We start from the raw sequence: 19,337 nt of genomic DNA, 5'->3' as shown, positions 1-19,337 counted from the left end.
CTGGTTGGATCTCCTTGCAGTCCAAGGGACTCTCAAGTCTTCTCCAACACCACAGTTCAAAAGCATCAATTCTTCAGCACTCAGCTTTCTTCACAGTCCAACTCTCACATCCATACATGACCACAGGAAAAACCATAGCCTTGACCAGACGGACCTTTGTTGGTAAAGTAATGTCTCTGCTTTTGAATATGCTATCTAGGTTGGTCATAACTTTCCTTCCAAGGAGTAAGCATCTTTTAATTTCATGGCTTCAATCACCATCTGCAGTGATGTTGGAGCCCCCAAAAATAAAGTCAGCCACTGTTTCCACTGTTTCCCCATCTATTTCCAATGAAGTGATGGGACCGGATGCCGTGATCTGCGTTTTCTGAATGTTGAACTTTAAGCCAACTTTTTCACTCTCCACTTTCACTTTCATCAAGAGGCTTTTTAGTTCCTCTTTACTTTCTGCCATAAGGGTGGTGTCATCTGCATATCTGAGGTGATTGATATTTCTCCCAGCAATCTTGATTCCAGCTTGTGTTTCTTCCAGTCCAGCATCTCTCATGATGTACTTTGCATATAAGTTAAATAAGCAGGGTGACAATATACAGCCTTGACGTACTCCTTTTCCTATTTGGAACCAGTCTGTTGTTCCATGTCCAGTTCTAACTGCTGCTTCCTGACTTGCATACAGATTTCTCAAGAGGCAGGTCAGGTGGTCTGGTATTCCCATCTCTTTGAGAATTTTCCACAGTTTATTGTGATCCACACAATCAAAGGCTTTGGCATAGTCAATAAAGCAGAAATAGATGTTTTTCTGGAACTCTCTTGCTTTTTCCATGATCCAGTGGATGTTGGCAATTTGATCTCTGGTTCCTCTGCCTTTTCTAAAACCAACTTGAACATCAGGAAGTTCAGGTTCGTGTATTGCTGAAGCCTGGCTTGGAGAATTTTGAGCATTACTTTACTAGCATGTGAGATGAGTGCAATTGTGTGGTAGTTTGAGCATTCTTTGGCATGCCTTTCTTTGGGATTGGAATGAAAACTGACCTTTTCCAGTCCTGTGGCCACTGCTGAGTTTTCCAAATATGCTGGCATATTGAGTGTAGCACTTTCACAGCATCATCTTTCAGGATTTGAAATAGCTCAACTAGTATAGTAAACTACTCCTATTCCTGGTCACCTAGTCTTCCTCCCAGGAGCAGACACTCTTACTAGTTTCTTTTGATTCTTTTTAGAAACATAGGGCAGAGAAGGAGTCATCCTGATTTTAGCAAGTACCATAAATAGTAATTTTTCATTATATTATCTGAAGAGGTTAAAGTTATTTTAAAAGCAATCAACTTATTGAGCTTTCTCTGTGGTTCTGATAGATTTCCAGTGGTCTCTCTTGGGTTTTCTAGGTAGATAGAATATCAACAGCATAGGATTTTTGCAAAGTGAAAAGAGTTTTGGAGTGAGACCTGGGATTGAATCTTGGCTTTGTCTGATTGAATCAATCAAACAACTCAGTCGCTCAGTCGTGTCCGACTCTTTGAGACCCCATGAACCGCAGCACGCCAGGCCTCCCTGTCCATCACCAACTCCCAGAGTAGCCTTTAAAAAATGTTGGCACTCTGCAGTGGCAGCCCATAAGTACAGAGGGGGCCTTTCCTCCAGGTGCGGTTGGCAGAGTGGGCAGAGGCCACACCCTGCCAAGTGCTGCTCCTCTGCCCTCTCCTGGGTTTGTTTTACCTGAATCTGCAGATACATCCGGAGGGCTTTGATCTCAGGCATTTCTAAACACTCAGCCATCAGGAGAGACTGAAGGGGAAGTCCTAAACTAATACAATCATCTTTTCTTTCTCCCTGAATGGAATGTGTGTTATATTTGCTGAGGGCAGATTAAAATAGATTTTACTGTTGAAATCATGGATTTATAGTTCTTTAAAGAGTTGCTGATTATCAGCAAAGTCTACAACCCCACCCCACCTGCAACATAACAGTGGGAAAAAAACAGTCCAGCGCGGTGGGAATGTGTAAATGTTTTCTCACACATGGGACCTACTGCCAGATAGGAAGATGGTGGTATTTGGTGAGGAGTGATACTAAGAAACACCTATAGTTAGTGAGGAGAAAACCCACATTCTTACTTACTCATAGAATTTTATAAGTTTGAAGGGATGCCCCAGAACATCTCTGATCCCTTTTTGTACTCCATGGAAAAGATGAATGGGGATGTAGCTTATCTAGTTTATTGGACCTTCGAGGAGCCTGAATGCACTCCTTTACATCTGACACCACCAGGAAAAGACAGGCCCGAGTGTGTGCCTTGATTGAAGTGCATCCTCCAGACTGCAGGAAGGTGGGACCGCATTCTATTGTCCTAACAAGGGTGAGCTCAAACTTTGAAAGGATATTGGCTCTGCTTATTAATTATCAGCTTTCCAGGTGACTTGGTGGTGAAGACTCTGCCTGATAATGTAGGAGACTCTGGAGATGTAATAGAGTCTGGGTCGGGAAGATGCCCTCGAGGAGAAAATGGCAACTCACTCCGGTATTCTTGCCTGGGGAGTCCTATGGACGGAGGAACCTGGCAGGCTCCGTAGATGGACATGACTGAGCAGATGATCATACACACACACACGTTCATTTTCAAGACTTAAAATATTCTGGGGTTCAGCTGTTACAGGAGGTTTATGGAAAACCGTTCCAGGCTTGCTGAACTACCGAGTGACTTAGCAGGTACAAACAAGGATGCCTCAAGAATAGAAAGAGGAGAAGCCCCACTGGAGCACCCTAGACACACTTTTAGAACCCTGATGGGCTCTGTAAAGTGTTATCCTGCCCTGGCTTCAGTACCCTGAGGAGGGTACTGAATTTGAAGGCTATAGTGGTCAGGGTATTTGACCTCCTGGCATTTTTCATCCCTTGGCCATTAGTTTAAGTTCAATATGGTGATTTCCTTGCCAGTGATGGGCAAAGAAAGGTGTTTTCTGGGAGCCTCCAAGACAGCTTTCATTCCTTTGAAAGAATAAGACACCCCCTGAAAAGCCTAAGAACAAAGCACACAGTGGCAGGGCCGACCAGAATTTGGACGACAGAACCTGGGCCACCACTGACACTGTTGAGCTAGAGCTTATATTGCTCACAGGGTCCTTCCCATCCTGGAATCTGTTATGTGAGACAGCTTAGTGGACTGTTCTGGAGCCAAGGGCAAAGTATGGGGAACCTGTCCAAAGGGACCCATACCTCCTCTTAATGGCATTTTTGCTTTGAGTGTAGAAAAAGTAGAATTTTCTTCAGAACCTGGAAAGCAACAGTGAAAACAATCCTACCTGGGGAGTCAGAGAACGTCAGGGCCAATCTGATCCTCATCTTTTAACTCCCATGGTTGAGAAATTCATGTCTGAATGGGAGCCTTAGCCTGCTGCCCCTGTGAGCAGCTCCTCTGAGACCTCACAGAGGATGAAAACCCTGGAGCTGGGACTCATGCACTTCTTGCCTTTGGGACCAGAGAGTAGGAGCCCAGGGAATGTTCTGGACATCTCATCCGTTCTTCACATGGTTACCCCACAGCCAGACGCTATGAGGAAGGCACGTTTCAGCCTATGGTCTGGGAGGCCCTGATAGAACTCCCCATAATCAAAGAGGCTTGAAGAGTAACGGCAGAGGGTCCTTCAGTTGGCTGCTGGTCTGTAATCATGGGCAAACTGTTCAACCTTGGTTTTCTCTCCCTCTCTTCTTTTTCTGGCCATTACATACTGCTTGTGGGATCTTAGTTTCCCAACCAGGGATCGAACCCGTGCCCCTTGCAGTGGAAGCACTGGACTGCCAGGGAAGTCCCTCAGTTTTCTTGTTTGGAAAGGAAGATATTGGAGTGGGTATTGTTGTGGAGTTTGATGAGATAATGTATGTTAATCTTCGTACTCAGAATATAATATTAATAAATGACTTTCCTGATGGGCTTCTCGGGGGGCGCTAGAGGTAAAGAACCTGCCTGCCAGTACAGGAGATGTAAGAAACCCAGGTTCCATCCCTGGGTTGGGAAGCTCCCCTGGAGGAGGGCATGGCAACCCATTCCAGTCTTCTTGCCTGGAGAATCCCATGGACAGAGGAGCCTGGCGGGCTACAGTTCATGGCGGGGTTGCAAAGAGTCAGACACGGCTGAAGCAACTTAACACACACACACAAATGGCTTTAACTCCCCTGGAAGCTGTGCTGAGTCATTTTCAGCCTTTGGGCAGGAGCCTCACCGCTAGTTGGTGGGCTTGGGGGACTGGTGTTTGGTCTGGGTTTCAAGGCTCGGCAAGAATGACTCGTTGGCTTCTGCTCAAATTTCTTTCATTTTGGTTTGGTCCCTGAGCAGCTGAAAGCAGCGCAAGGGATAGAAACGAGAAAAGGACACATTCAGATGGCTGGTTGCTGCTCCCGTGTCTTCCGGTGTTAGTTCCCAGCATTGGGTGATGTTGGCAGCTGTGGGGAGAAGGAAGTGTGCTGGCAAGGAGGACTGCGGAATTGCAGGTTGGCTGCCTCTAACTCCAGCTGCGTCACACCCAGAAACAATAAAATACTACGTAAGACAGTCTTTCTGTTACTCAAGCCAGGTGTCCTGGGTCTAAAGTCCAAGCCTTGAAATTCTCCCTGGATAAGCCTTGGGGCAATGTGTCTCCCCTTATCTGTCCAGGAGCTGCAGGCAGGCGGTTGTGTGTGTTAGTCGCTTCAGTCGTGTCTCTTTGTGACCCCATGGACTGTAGTCCACCAGGCTCCTCTATCCATGGGATTCTCCAGGCAAGGATACTGGAGTGGGTTGCTATTTCCTTTTCCAAGTGATCTTCCCAAACCAGGGGTCGAACCCGGGTCTCCTGTATTGCAGGCAGATTCTTTACCGTCTAAGCGGGCAGTTGTTAGCCTGTAAAGAGCCTGATGAGTTGTGAGCAGGCCCCCCTTCCTCGGGGTAGATGCAGACCTGTGTCAGGGCACGACTTGGCAAGCTAAGGTTGATCAGGGCACAAGTTGCACGGCCACCCGGGCAGCCATGGAGCTCCTGCCTCTGTCCAGAGCCTGCCTCAGTGATCGCTCCTAGAGGCGGGTGTAGGGACTTCACTGTGGGTGAAGCCAGACTTGGGCAAACTCTAAGAATCTTCCCTGTAGCAGCTGTTGCTGGGTCCAAGAGTAGACCCAGATCTGACGCTGGGAGCAGCGTGGAGGAACTTGATGACCACCTTGGACTGGGGCTACCTGCTGAACACGCACATGTCAGTCTGTGAGGCTGACTCCTGACCGAATGCAGAGGAGACTGGGGAGCCTGACTGTGGACGGGGACAGATGGGGATTGGGACAGGGCCGGTCAAGTGGAAAGGACCGGCTTTCTTCTTTGTCTAGCATGTCTTCAGGGAACCACCTTTGATTCTTAGTCCCATAGAGTTCAGATGAGGCCCACCTCACTCCCCAGCACCAAGGGGTGGACCAATGATGTGCATATTTATGTATCTATATGTTATACCCACGTGCAGAGGTCCTCTGGCCACTGTGATGGGTTTAGAGTTCAGCACATTACCCAAGCCAGGCTACCCAGAGCCTTCCCTGATATATTTCCTGGAACCAGCAAAAAAGAGATGGGCTGCCCCAGGCCCACACTTCTGATCTCCCACCCCACATGATCACTGATGGAATCATTAGTTGGGAAGTTGATGTTAAGTTCAGAGCAGCTAGTGGCCATTTTTGCTGTTACACGAGGATGGACAGGCAAACTGAGCGTGGAGCCAACACTCAGAAAGCAGGCAGTGAAAATAAAGCACGGAGGAAACAATTTGTTCCTAGATTTCTCCCTTCCACGTTCTTTTTTTCCCCTTTCCTTCTCTGTTTTTCCTTTGCTTTCCTTCCCTCCACCCCTCTCTTCCTTCCTTTCTACTTTCCTTCCTTCTTCTTTTGGTTGAAAAATTTATTAAAAAAAATAATGTTATTTACTTATTTTTGGCTGTGCTGAGTCTTCGGTGCTGCGCAGGCTTATCTCTAGCTGTAGAGAGCTGAGGCTACTCTCTAGTTGCAGTGCGCGGGCTTCTCATTGCAGTGGCTTCTCTTGTGGAGCTTGAGCTCTAGGGTGCTTGGGCGTCAGCAGTTGCAGCACGTGGGCTCAGTGGTTGCGGCTCCCAGGCTCCAGAGCACAGGCTCAATAGTTGTGGCACACGGGCTTAGTTGCTCTGCTGGATGTGGGATCCTCCCGAATCAGGGACTGAATCTGTGTCTCCTGCATTGGCAGGTGGATTCTTTACTGCTGAGCCCCAGGGAAGCCCTGGTTGAAAATTCTTTGAGTGTGTTTTTGTTACTTGCAACCCAAAGAAGCTGACCAATAAGCCATATGACACACTGAATTAATTTACTGCCACAGGGGAGCAGTAAAAGGGCTGTCTGTGTTTGTTTAAACACAAGCCTGGTAGAGAGGAACTTCGGAGAACAGCTTAGGAGATGACCCTTTTGAGGGCAGAGGAACAAAGCTGAGTGGTAACTTGTAGGGTGATGGGGTGAGGGTGAGGGGGCATTTATTGGATTGTGAGGGATGGACCACTCTCTAGGCTTTATCCCGTGAGCTACCCTTTGAACCAGACAATTTCCCAGATAGGACTTGGAGATAGCTGGAAGACCAGGGAACTGGAGGGCTCCTTCTTGGGAGACCTCCCGGAGACTAGAGAGAAAGGGGCTGCTGCAGTCTGGCTTACCTCCCAGGCCCTCGGGGTATGGCATGCCTCAGGCCCTGTTAGTGCTTAGTGAGTTGGAGAGGTTGCCATTTCTCCACGTCATTACCAACTTAGGTTGATGCTCTGTGGCCAACTGTGTCCCCATGTTTGCTTTGGAGAAATTGTACCAAATTTCCTAGTGAGGTCTTCCCTGCTGAAGATAAAGAGTGCCCCTGTAACCTTCCTTTGTGCAAATCTTTGGCCATTTTCCTAGGGTTACCTGCTCGAAGTGGAATTGCTGAGTCAGAGGCTATGAATATTATTAAGGTTTTTGATTCTTATTCCAGGAGGCACTATTATCCATTACTAGAAAAAGAGATGTAAAAGTCCCCACTCTTGTCGGCTAGGAGATAGCTAATGGTTAAGTAACTAGTGTAAGAGGTGACCTGTTTTTCAGAGAAACAGAGCCATATCATAATGTCTGTAATAAATCGAATTAGATCATAAAATGTGGTGTGAGTGCAGCAGATCACATAGCATTAAAGAAATTGGACTGCCTGGTTCCCTGGAGATACTCAGGTCAGAAAGCACCAGACAGATGTAATGGGGTTATCAGTGTGCTTCCCTGAGAGGAGGAAGCGGGGGCAACAAAAGCTGACGTTGCATTTACTGAAGGTGACTTCTGTGTAATTGGGGTTAGGACCATCGGAGGGCAAAGAACTAGCATTTCTCTCTCAGGGAGCTCTCTGTTTAATGAGAGAGATCACCAGCTACAAATCAAATTATCCCTGGAGGGAGATTTTGCCCTGGACTAAGCAGTAATGTTCTAACATTTGGTCCACAGTTGGCATGGTTAATGCACACGGAAGCTCCGTGGAGGCTGTAAAGCGTCCCTGGTGTGGGCTGCAGTGCTGGGCCCTAGGGAGTCAGAGATGAAAGACTCAGTCCCTGTCTGTAAGGAGGTCATGGTCCACTGAACGAATCTTCTAGAATGAGCTGTAGTGTAATAGAGGAATGTGTGGAGGAGGTCCAGGATGGCACAAAGGAGGGAGTGATTAACTTACCTGCTGGAGGAGGAGGTGAGGTGATCTGGTTTGCAAAGAAAGAGTAGAGGATTGCCAAGTGGGCAAGTGGGGGGAGGCACAGGTAGAGGGTGGGGCATCCGTGTGACCTGAGTGGCCCCACAATTTGGACTGCAAATACGCCTCAGCTCGTCCCCAGAATTTAGTGCTCAGATCCTGCCAGAGTAGATTCAGAAGCTTAGCCTGGGGCTCTCTGAGGCTCCTCTCTCTCCCCAGCATCCCTGTGGTCACTGGTGTTGAGTAACAGCAGAGCCATTGTGATCCTGGCTCAGCGGCCAGCTTGTTGCAAAGGGGGCCAAAGTTAATGAGGAACCAGCCCAGGCCACCCGGTCCTCAGGGCAAAATCGGAGGCGTGAGGAAGGGTGCTGGAGTGATGTTTTGCCCTGAGAAGGCATCAGCCTTGCACTCCTGGGTGGACCAGTCAGAATTTCCCACTTTAAACTCTTGGTTTTTCCACCTGGCCCCTTCCAGCTGGCGCACAGCCTCCTGCCCGAGTAGTGTAGAGTGCAGATTCTAATCCTAGATGTCTGTGTTTGTTTCCTACAGCTGCTATGACAAACTACCATGCACTGAGTGGCTTAAAACAGAAATTTATTGTCTTATGATTCTGGAGAAATCTGCAGGGCCATGCTCCCTCTAAAACCTGTAGGGGACCCTTCCTTGCCTCTTCTTAGCTTCTGGTGGTTTATCATCCTTCTTTGACATTCCCTGGACCAGAGACACATCTCTCCAATCCTCCATCCTCACATGGAGTTCTCCCTGTGTTCTTCTCTGTCTTTACATGGTTGTCACTTTATTTTTTAAAAGTCTTTAATAAATTTGTTACAATATTGCTTTTGTTTTATGTTTTGGTTTTTTGGCCACCAGGCATGGGGGAACTTAGCTCTTTGAGGAGGAATTGAACCCACACCCACTGCAATGGAAGGCAAAGTCTTAACCACTGGGTTGTCAGGGAAGTCCTGGCTGTCACTTTATAAGGACACTGGTCACACTGGATTAGGTGCCTGCTCTACTCCAGTGTGGGCTTCCCAGGTGACTCTAGTGGTAAAGAACCTGCCTGCTAAGACAGGAGATGTAATAGACATGGGTTTGATCCCTGGGTTGGGAAGATCCCCTGGAGGAGGGCATAGCAACCTACTCCAGTAGTCTTGCCTGGAGAAGTCCTTGGACAGAGGAGTCTGGCAGGCTACAGTCCATAGGGTTGCACAGAGTCAGACACGACTGAAGTGACTTAGCCAGACACGTGCGCTACTCCAGTAGTACTTTCCTGGTGGCTCAGTGGTAAAGAATCCACCTCCAATGCAGGAGAAACAGGTTTGATCCCTGGGTCAGGAAGATCTCCTGGAGAAGGAAATGGCAACCCATCCCAATATTCTTGCCTGGGAAATATCATGGACAGAGGAGCCTGGTGGGCTAGAGTCTATGTGGTTGCAAAAGAGTCAGACATGACTTAGCCACTACATAGCTACTCCAGTGTAGCACAATTACACCTGTGCTGCTAAGTCGCTTCAGTCGTGTCCGACTCTGTGCGACCCCGTAGACGGCAGCCCACTGGGCTCCCCCGTCCCTGGGATTCTCCAGGCAAGACACTGGAGTGGGTTGCCATTTCCTTTTCCAATGCATGAAAGTGAAAAGTGAAAGTGAAGTAGCTCAGTCGTGTCCAACTCCTAGTGACCCCATGGACTACAACCCACCAGGCTCCTCCATCCATGGGATTTTCCAGGCAAGAGTACTGGAGTGGGGTGCCATTGCCTTCTCCAATTACACCTGTAGTGACCATCTATTTCCAAATGAAGTCACTTTCTGAGGTAAAAGGGCTTAGGACTTCAACATAGCTTTTTGCTGCTCTTGGGGTGGGGGCATAATTTAATCTGTAACAGCATCTCTCAGACACATCGGAAAGCCTGCGGAGGGCAACGAAGGCCTGCCAGCTCCCACGGCACTGAAGTACCTCCCACTCAGGGGTGATACTCCGGGAACACAGTGTTCACATATTTCTGCTTAAAGACCCAAGGCTGCCTGGGGTTGTGGCTACAGGTGTGGGTTCCCGGAAGCTGGGGCTCTGCCATACCACAATGATGTTGGGTCTGGAGAAGCTTGTATAGTTGAGTCCCTGTCAAGGGAGCCACTTTGGGGCTTGTTCACAGCCATTCTTCAGGGAAAGAGGCTCCCAGTGTAATGTCCAGACCTTTTCCTTTCCAGAACAGGTTAAGATGTGAGGAATGGATGTAATTGTGACCCAGTTTTTTTTTCCTCCAGAATTTTCCTGGATATTTTTGTTTTCCCATTAAAGAAATAAACCCTGTTGGTAGTTTTACTATGACATCCTGAAACTTACAGATGAATAAAAAGGAGGATTAATAGTTTTAATAAAATTGAGTTTTCTCTGCAAGATGCAGATGTGCTTTTCAGTTTACTCCAGACTCCTTTCGTGCCACTCAGCAGCAGTTTTCATGTTGTTCTTGCATGTTATGTGTCCGCTTAATTTTGTCATCTCTACTTCTTACTGTAATGGGCATCTATTCTTCATTCTGTTACCTAATCAGCTGTGCTTAGTGTTATAGGAAAGCTATTGGTTTTTGCATGGTAATCTTGTACCAAGACACATTTCTGGTGTCTTTTAAAAAAAGTAATTATTTATTTGGCTATGCTGGGTCTCAGCTGTGAAGCCCAGGCTTTGTTGCTTCATGGCTTGTGGGATATTCCCAGACCAGGAATTGAACTGGTGTCCCTTGAATTGCAAGGCAGATTCTTAACCACTGGACTACCAGGGAAGCCCTTCACAGAATTTTAGATGATGGCCATTCTGACCGGTGTGAGCTGATACCTCATTGTAGCCTTGATTTGCATTTCTCCAATAATTAGCAATATTGAGCATCTTTTCACATCTGTCTTCTTTGAAGAAAAGTCTGTTCATTTCCAAGGCAAACCATACAATGTCACAGTAATCCTAGTCTATGCCCTGACCAGTAATGCTAAAAAAGCTGAAGTTGAACGGTTCTATGAAGAACTATAAGACCTTCTAGAATTAATACCCAAAATAGAGGTCCTTTTCATTATAGGGGACTGGAATGCAAATTTAGGAAGTCAAGAGATACCTGGAGTAACAGGCAAATTTGGCCTTGGAGTACAAAATGAAGCAGGTCAAAGGCTAATGGAATTTTGCCAAGAGAACGCACTGGTCATAGCAAACACCGTCTTTCAACAACACAAGAGAAGACTCTACACATGCACATCATCAGATTGTCAATACCAAAATCAGATTGATTATATTCTTTGCAGCCAAAGATGGAGAAGCTCTATACAGTCAGCAAAAACAAGACCGGGAGCTGACTGTGGCTCATATCATGAACTCCTTATTGCCAAATTCAGACTGAACTTGAAGAAAGTAGGGGAAACCCCTAGACCATTCAGGTATGACCTAAATCAAATCCCTTAAGATTATACAGTAGAAGTGACAAATAGATTCTAGGGATTAGATCTGATAGAGTGCCTGAAGAACTATGGACAAAGGTTCGTGACATTGTACAAGAGACAAGGATCAAGACCATCCCCAAGAAAAAGAAATGTAAAAAGGCAAATGGTTGTCTGAGGAGGCCTTACAAATAGCTGAGAAAAGAAGAGAAGCTCAAAGCAAAGGAGAAAAGGAAAGATACACCCATTTGAATGCAGAGTTCCAAAACATAGCAAGGAGAGATAAAAAAGCCTTCCTCAGTGATCGGTGCAAAGAAAAAGAGGAAAACAACAGAATGGGAAAGACTAGAGATCTTTTCAAGAAAATTAGAGATACCAACAGAACATTTCATGCAAAGATGGGCACAATAAAGGACAGAAGTGGTATAGACCTAACAGAAGCAGAAGATACTAAGAAAAGGTGGCAACGATACACAGAAGAACTATACAAAAAAGATTTTAATGACCCAGATAACCACGATGGTGTGATCACTCACCTAGAGCCAGACATCCTGGAATGCGAAGTCAAGTGGGCCTTAGGAAGCATCACTATGAACAAAGCTAGTGGAGGTGATGGAATTCTAGCTGAACTATTTCAAACCCTAAAAGATGATGCTGTGAAGGTGCTGCACTCAATATGCCAGCAAATTTGGAATACTCAGCAGTGGCCACAGGACTGGAAAAAGTCAGTTTTCATTCTGATCCCAAAGAAAGGCAATGCCAAAGAATGCTCAAACTACTGCACAATTGCACTCATCTCACACACTAGTAAAGTAATGCTCAAAATTCTTCAAGCCAGGCTTCAACATTATGTGAACCGTGAACTTTCAGATGTTCAAACTGGATTTAGAAAAGGCAGAGAACAGAGATCTGAACCAGAAATCAAATTGCCAACATCCGTTGGATTGTTAAAAAAGCAAGAGAGTTCCAGAAAAACATCTACTTCTGCTTTATTGACTATGCCAAAGCCTTTGACTGTGTGGATCACAATAAACTGTGGAAAGTTCTTCAAGAGATGGGAATACCAGACCCCGTTACCTGCCTCCTGAGAAATCTGTATGCAGGACAAGAAGCAGCAGTTAGAACTAGACATGGAACAACAGACTGGTTCCAAATTGGGAAAGGAATACATCAAAGCTGTATATTGTCACCCTGCTTATTTAACTTACATGCAGAGTATATCAGGCGAAATGCCAGGCTGGATAAAGCACAAGCTGGAATCAAGATTGCCAGGATAAATATCAATAACCTCTATATGCAGATGACACCACCCTTATGGCAGAAAGTGAAGAAGAACTCAAGAGCCTCTTGATGAAAGTGAAAGAGGAGAGTAAAAAAGTTGGCTTAAAACTCAACATTCAGAAAACTAAGATCATGGCATCCAGTCCCATCACTTCATGGCAAATAGATGGGGAAACAATGAAAACAGTGACAGACTTTATGTTCTTGAGCTCCCAAATCACTGCAGATGGTGACTGCAGCCGTGAAATTAAAAGACGTTTGCTCCTTGGAAGAAAAGCTATGTCCAACCTAGACAGCATATTAAAAAGCAGAGACATTACTTCACCAACAAAGGTCCGTCTAGTCAAAGCTATGGTTTTTCTAGTAGTCATGTATGGATATGAGAGTTGGACTATAAAGAAAGCTGAGCACCAAAGAATTGATGCTTTTGAACTGTGGTGTTGGAGAAGACTCTTGAGACTCCTTTGGACTGCAAAGAGATCCAACCAGTCCATCCTAAAGGAAATCAGTCCTGAATATTCATTGGAAGGACTGATGCTGAAGCTGAAACTCCAATACTTGGGCCACCTGATGTGCAGAACTGACTTGTTGGAAAAGACCCTGATGCTGGGAGAGATTGAAGGCAGGAGGAGAAGGGGACAACAGAGGATGAGATGGTTGGATGGCATCAGCAACTCGATGGATGGACATGAGTTTGAGGAAGCTTGGGGAGTTGGTGATGGACAGGGAAGCCTGGTGTGCTGCAGCCCATGGGGTCGCAGAGTCAGACAGGACTGAGCGACTGAACTATTTAAGTCTTCTACACATTTATTTATTTTTTTAATGTTGAGCTGTATGAACTCTTTGTAATATTTTGGACATCAGTCCCTTGTTGGTTATATTGTAAATATTTTCTCCCATTCTGTAGGTTGTCTTTTCATTTTGTTTATGGTTTTCTTTGTCGTGCAAAAGCTTTTAAGTTTAATTAGGTCCTACTTATTTTTGCTTTTATTTTCATTACTCTAGGAGATCAAAAAAATATTGCTGTGGTTTATGTCAATGAGTGTTCTATGTTTTCCTCTAGGAGTTTAATAGTATCCAGTCTTACACTTAACTCTTTTATCTATTTTGAGTTTATTTTTGTATATGGTGTTGGAATATAGGCCTTTTAAGTCCCTTCCAACAATTCTTAGAGGGCAGGGGCAAGAAGTTCTGGAGAAATCTCAACAGATATATAGGTTGTAATCAAATTGTAATGGCCCTTGTTCATTTTGCCTACCCCAAACAAAGCTGAGTGCTTCTATATCTGCTTCAGGGCTGAATTTTTTTCTCTGCTATTCATTGACTGCCCATTTCACAGTCCTAGCTGTTCTTGGTAAATCTAGCAAATATTCTTTCTTGTATTTTATAAGAAAGGACCAGAGAAACTCTACCTTCTTTAAAAAAGGAGGGTGGTCGTTTCAATTTGGCAAAAGATTAGAGGTGGAAAAAGATAAATTCATGAGATACATTCAGATTCTATGTCTATTCCCTTTTGCCCCAGCCCAGAAGTCTGAATGGGTCTCCCACTTAAAAAAAAAAATTAACTGCAAAATAAAAGGCCCTGAGTGGTGTTTTAGTGGGAGTAAGAGTATCTTGGATTGAATTTATATCTGTGTCAGATAATGTGTTTCTAGAGATAAGCAGTAATCGTTATTTTCAGAACCTCATGAGAGTTTGTTCAGTAAAGTAATGAATGGGTATTACTGACAAGCTTTCCAAGGTAGAAATTACATGCAACTGTAATCGGATGGTAAAAGGTAATAGAGGAGAAGCCCTTGGTTTCTGCTATGGGGAGTTCATGTCATTTCTAAAGGAGATTCACAATTTACTGTTCAATTGAAGCCAATTCAATTTTATGCAGGAAAGGGCTGCATGGAATTGTATTTCTAGGAATCCACACAAACCATGAAAAGCATGAGTAGTTCTTCACCGAGCTCTGTTGTTACCTGGCTTGGGCAAGTCCCTGTTCCAGGCTTATTTCAGCTTTCCAGTCTGTGAAATATTCTGTGTACATTTACAGTCCCATTTGAGAGAAATGAGGTAAGGTGATAAAAACGTTGAGTATATAGAATTATACAGATGTGAAGCACTGAATCTGCAGCAACCTTAAGGATATCCCAGGCCTACTGGTTAAACATGAAATAAGAACTTCTGTACAGGCTCAAGAGATCTTATCCCCAAGAAGATAAGACAGGGAGTAAAACCACTGTAAACACACTTGATTTCTAAGCAGGGTGAGGTTTGGTTAGAAACGGATAAGATAAATGTATTTAATGAATACAAATGTGTTCAAATCTGATAGCAAGTACTTGACAAGTGGTCCTTGGTTAACACCTACTTCTCCTGAATTCCTGAATAGACTTCCTATGTGGATCTGGAAGTCCCAAAGCTTCTTTCTTCAAAGCTTACTTTTCTGTTTCGTTCTAATCTCTTTCTGTTTCTTATCTAATCTGTTTCTGTTTTGTGCTAATCCCTCTATTAGTCCTTTCCTTCTGCCTCTGTCCAAATATCTCAGTTGTGACCCCAGAGAAAGGAGAAGGAGGTTTTTGCCAGTTTGAATGGGTTCTGTCTACCAGAGCCTTTCTGGAGCAAGAGTCTGGAGCAAGGTGTAAATGAGTACACTATAGGCAATTCCTTTTCTTTCACCTATCATTGTATTTCATATTTATTTATTTTTGGTGCTCGGGCTTTTGCTGTGAGTGGGGGCTATTCTGTAGCTGTGGTGTGCGGGCTTCTCATTTCAGTGGCTTCTCTTGTTTCGAGCAGGGGTTCTAGGTGCTCAGGTTTCAGCAGTTCGCCTGGGCTTAGTTGTCCTGAGGCATGTGGATCTTCCTGAACCACGGATTGAACCTGTGTCCCCTGCCTTGGCAGGCAGATTCTTATCCATTGGACCACCAGGGAAGCCCTCTTTTTAAATATATACTTTATTGTTTGTTTATTTTAATTTTAGTTGTTCTGCATCTTCCTGCTTTGTGTGGGCTTTCTCTAGTTATCGCTAGCAGGCACTACTCTTTGTTGTGGTGCTCAGGCTTCTCACTGCTGTGACTTTTCTTGTTGTGGAGCACAGACTCTAAGTGCTCGGCCTTCAGTAGCTGTGGCACTCGGGCTCTAGAGTGCTGGCTCAGTAGTTGTGGTGCCTGGGCTTAGTTGCTCCACGGCATGTGGAATCTTCCTGGACCAGGGATCAAACTTGTGTCCCCTGCGCTGGCAGGCGGATTCTTAGCTGCTGTACCACCAAGGAAGTCCAGTCCTCTTTTTAAAAACTTTTCTGGCCATGCCGCACAGCTAGCGTGATCTTAGTTCTCCAACCAGGGATTGAACCCCAGGTCCGTGGTCGTAAACGTGCCAAGTCCTAACCACTGAACCCGCCAGGGAATCCCCCAGTGTAGGCGATTTCTATGGATGATGTTGATGATGACGAATGGAGGGAGAGTGATTTTCGCAGGCAAGAGTCAGTTTGTGTAGCATTTTGTTGTTTTTCTGTATGATGTATAGTGTCCCAGGCTGGCAGCCTGCTGTGAACTAAGAAAACTGTATTCTGTAGTCTCTCTAGATATGCTGTGACTTGGCAAGGGCTGACTGCGTACCGTGCACCTGCATGACCTTTTCAGCTCGACAAAGAATAGTGACTCTCTCCCGCTCCCCGCTCCCTCCACAGGAAATGCTCCCAGACAACTGCACAATAAGCCCTAATTAAGTCTTTCCTCGAATCCTGACGTCGTTTCCTCCAACCTTTCCTTGGTTTTTGATGTATAATTAAGAGGAATGTGGAGAAACCAAACCAGGCATAAGATGCAGCTGGGATTGGGTCACTACCTAATGGCAAGTAAAGACTAAAACCTCTGCCCTGGCAGCTCTTTTGACAGTTTAAACTGGGCAAGAAACATGGTACATAGATGGAGAAATTAAGATGCTTTTGATGGAAAAATTGGTTGCAATTATGTGAGAACATTTCCTCAGACCTTTTGAGTTACTTGTGTTGCGTGCCTTTTTTGTCTCTGAATAAGAGAATCTCAATGTTTTCCAGCCAATATTTAAAAATAATACAGGTAAGGTGGTTAGTGCTTCCCTGGGCAGGCTGTGAACACATCCTTACAATGAGATGCAAAATTTGGGTCTCTGTCTACTTATCTAAAAAGTGAGTCCCACAGATTTTATCATGTCCGCAGAGGTTCAAGACCTAACCTCTCCCCACCAAAGTTTAAGAACACTAGTATTAGAGAAAGGAAGGATCTAGAGACAAAGATGGAAGTCACAAAGGGAGGGTGGAGCTTCTAAAGTTCGGGAAGGACTAAAGTCCAGGCAGCCCCATGGGAGGCAGTAAGTGGTTACATGGGTATACCCTGTAATGAGGTACTTCTGAGCTCAGACTCAGGGTCTCCATTTATAAACTGTGCTTGCTGTGTGAACTGGGCTAGCTTACATCTCTAAGCCTCCGTCTTCAGTGTTCTCATCTGTAAAATGATGGAGGAGATAGAACCTACCTCACAGAGTTGTTGCAAGCCTTCTTGCTTCCCTGTGAGATGTGCGTGTATCTGTATGTGTGTCTGTGTGTGTGCATGTGGGGTCTCTGTCTCTACCCATATTTTGCATTTTCCTCTCTATTTTGTGTCTCCTCCTCCAAGAATTCTGTGCAGGCCTCAGAAGTTTCTGAGTTCTTGTTTTGCTGGGTTCTCCGCCCACCCCCCCAACTCCTGCTTTCTTTAGAAGAATAATCAGTGTGAGGTGGTATCCTTGGCTGAACATCTTCCTCCTTCCAGGTCCTTCCACACCTCTTTGCTGGCCAGGCTGAGAGCGGCATATTTGCTCCTTTCCAAGCTGTGTAGAGAGCTGAAGGTGCCGGCAGCCTAGTGCCTGGGGCCTGGAGCCAACGAGCTCGCCTTCTTTGGGACGGAGAACACAAAACAGCCCTGGGAGGGGAGAGCCTGTCTCTGCAGACAGACAGCTGCCTCAGGGCAGTCTTGCAGCCGCCTCTGCAGCCAATTCCTTTTGTAATTTGCACAATAGACCAGAAGATGGGGCTCTTGACCCTGGAGTCAAAAGCCAGAGGCTCTGACTTTTTCTACATTTGAACTGGAGTCAAATCAGACTTGTAGAGCTCTTAGTAGTAATCCTCTCCCTCCTGCTTCTTCTCTGTGCCCTGACAACGCGTGCCCACTCTCATGAGAGCACCATGAGCTGGCTCTTTAGGGAGTGGCAAATGGAGGGCACATCTTTCTTCTGGTCACCATCCTTGGCCCCTCCAGAATTGCCATGTTGCCAGTCAGCCTAAATGACCCCCTGCCTCAGCTTCCCCCCTTTAATCCACCTTGCCCCCAATGGCAGATTTCACCAATGGTACCACTTACATAGGACAGTGTCATATAGTGGCCAGGGACTCTAAACTCAGACAGATCCATCCTTGACTCATCAAATGAGACTCTCCTCACCTCCTCAGAAAAGCCCTCCCTGACCATCCCATCTACAGTAGCTCTCTCCACCCCCCTGGCCAATACTCTATCACATAACTTTGCAGTTTATTTCATTGCAGCTCTCATAATCTGTACTTGTGTTCATTTTTACTTGTTTGCTGTTTCTCCACTAGATTGCAAGGCTCAAGAGGTGATCATATCCCAGCCTAATATCTACTTAACCTTGAGAAAGTTGCTAAACTTCTCAGCCTCAGTTTTCTTACCAGTGAAATGGATAAACTATGACGTGTTAGGAATATTAAATGACACAGTGCATTTATACCACTAAACCCAGGTCCTGGTGTGTGGGCAAATTCTTTAAAATTTTCTACACTATCATATTTTTTATCATATGAGAAACAAAAAAGTCTGAACTGATTAGCTCTTTCTCCATAACTTGGTCATTTTTTCTTTACCACAATTTTTATTTCCTACTGCTCTTCTCTATACCTTTCTGCTTTGGTCCAAATTGTGGCTATCCTGAATGGGTCTTATGCTTTCCTGGTTGCTAAGTCATTCCCTAAGAACTAAGATGCTTGCTCTCCTTACTCTGGCTTGACTGTTTTTGGGTTTAACCCAAACCAATGTCCTCTGTGTCATGTTCCAAGTAAAAAAAAATTATTTTCTCTTGGAAATTTGTATAATCTTTGTGGTCTATATAACTTATATGGCTCTTGTTTTATGTTCTATTATCTTGTCATCATATTAACATTTTTCTCTTCTAAATTTTTATAACCTTTGTTGTCTATACTATATTACTCATATGGCTCTTGTTTTATATTCTGTTATCTTGCCATCATATTAACATATATCCTGTTCCCCTGATTAGACCATAAGCCCTCTGGAGATACATATTTTATTTTAGATTTTGCTGCATCTTCAGTGCCATTTGGGCTTGTACTTTTTGTTTAATATGTTTTTGGTTAGACTGAATTAAAAGTACATATATTCACTTATATATTTATAAGTTATATTTATTTATATATACTTATATAACTTACATATTTATAATTATGTTCTATGTGCCCAGCATTCTTTGAGGCTTTGTACAGAAGGGCATAAGAAAAATAATTATTTCCTTCAAAAAATGACAATGTTACAGTAAGCTAAAGTTAACATTTAATTAAAGTACTTGACCATAGCATGGTATAAGGAAGGTATAAGGAAGGTATGAAGTGCTATGAAGATTCGAAGGGGACTGATGACATGTCTTAGGGGTATTGAGGAGAGTAGAATAAAGTTTCTTCGAAGAGGTGGCCTTTGAGGTTGACTTTGAAGTATGATTAAGGTTTTGATGGGCAAAAATGGGGTTGAATTACAGATTCAAGGGACAGGATTAGTGAAGAGGTCAACAGAGACTGGGGAAATGAACACTAAGGCTCAGAAATGGGCCCAAGACCTTAAATCGAAGACTGGAAATATGGTTCTGCCTCAGGGGCACGGAAGCACAA

At 44.8% G+C, this 19,337-nt stretch overlaps 1 protein-coding gene across 11 annotated transcripts in view; it reads left to right on the top strand.

The window, feature by feature from the left end:
• The window catches only part of SLC4A8 (solute carrier family 4 member 8), a 112,433-nt gene that overhangs the window by 12,133 nt on the left and 80,963 nt on the right, over window positions 1–19,337 (top strand). The window lies entirely within an intron of this gene.

Source organism: Bos javanicus, chromosome 5 (assembly GCF_032452875.1).
Source record: "Bos javanicus breed banteng chromosome 5, ARS-OSU_banteng_1.0, whole genome shotgun sequence".
NCBI classification, from domain to species: domain Eukaryota; kingdom Metazoa; phylum Chordata; class Mammalia; order Artiodactyla; family Bovidae; genus Bos; species Bos javanicus.
Note: the sequence above shows the minus strand (reverse complement) of the source record. Positions and strands in the feature narration are given on the sequence as shown.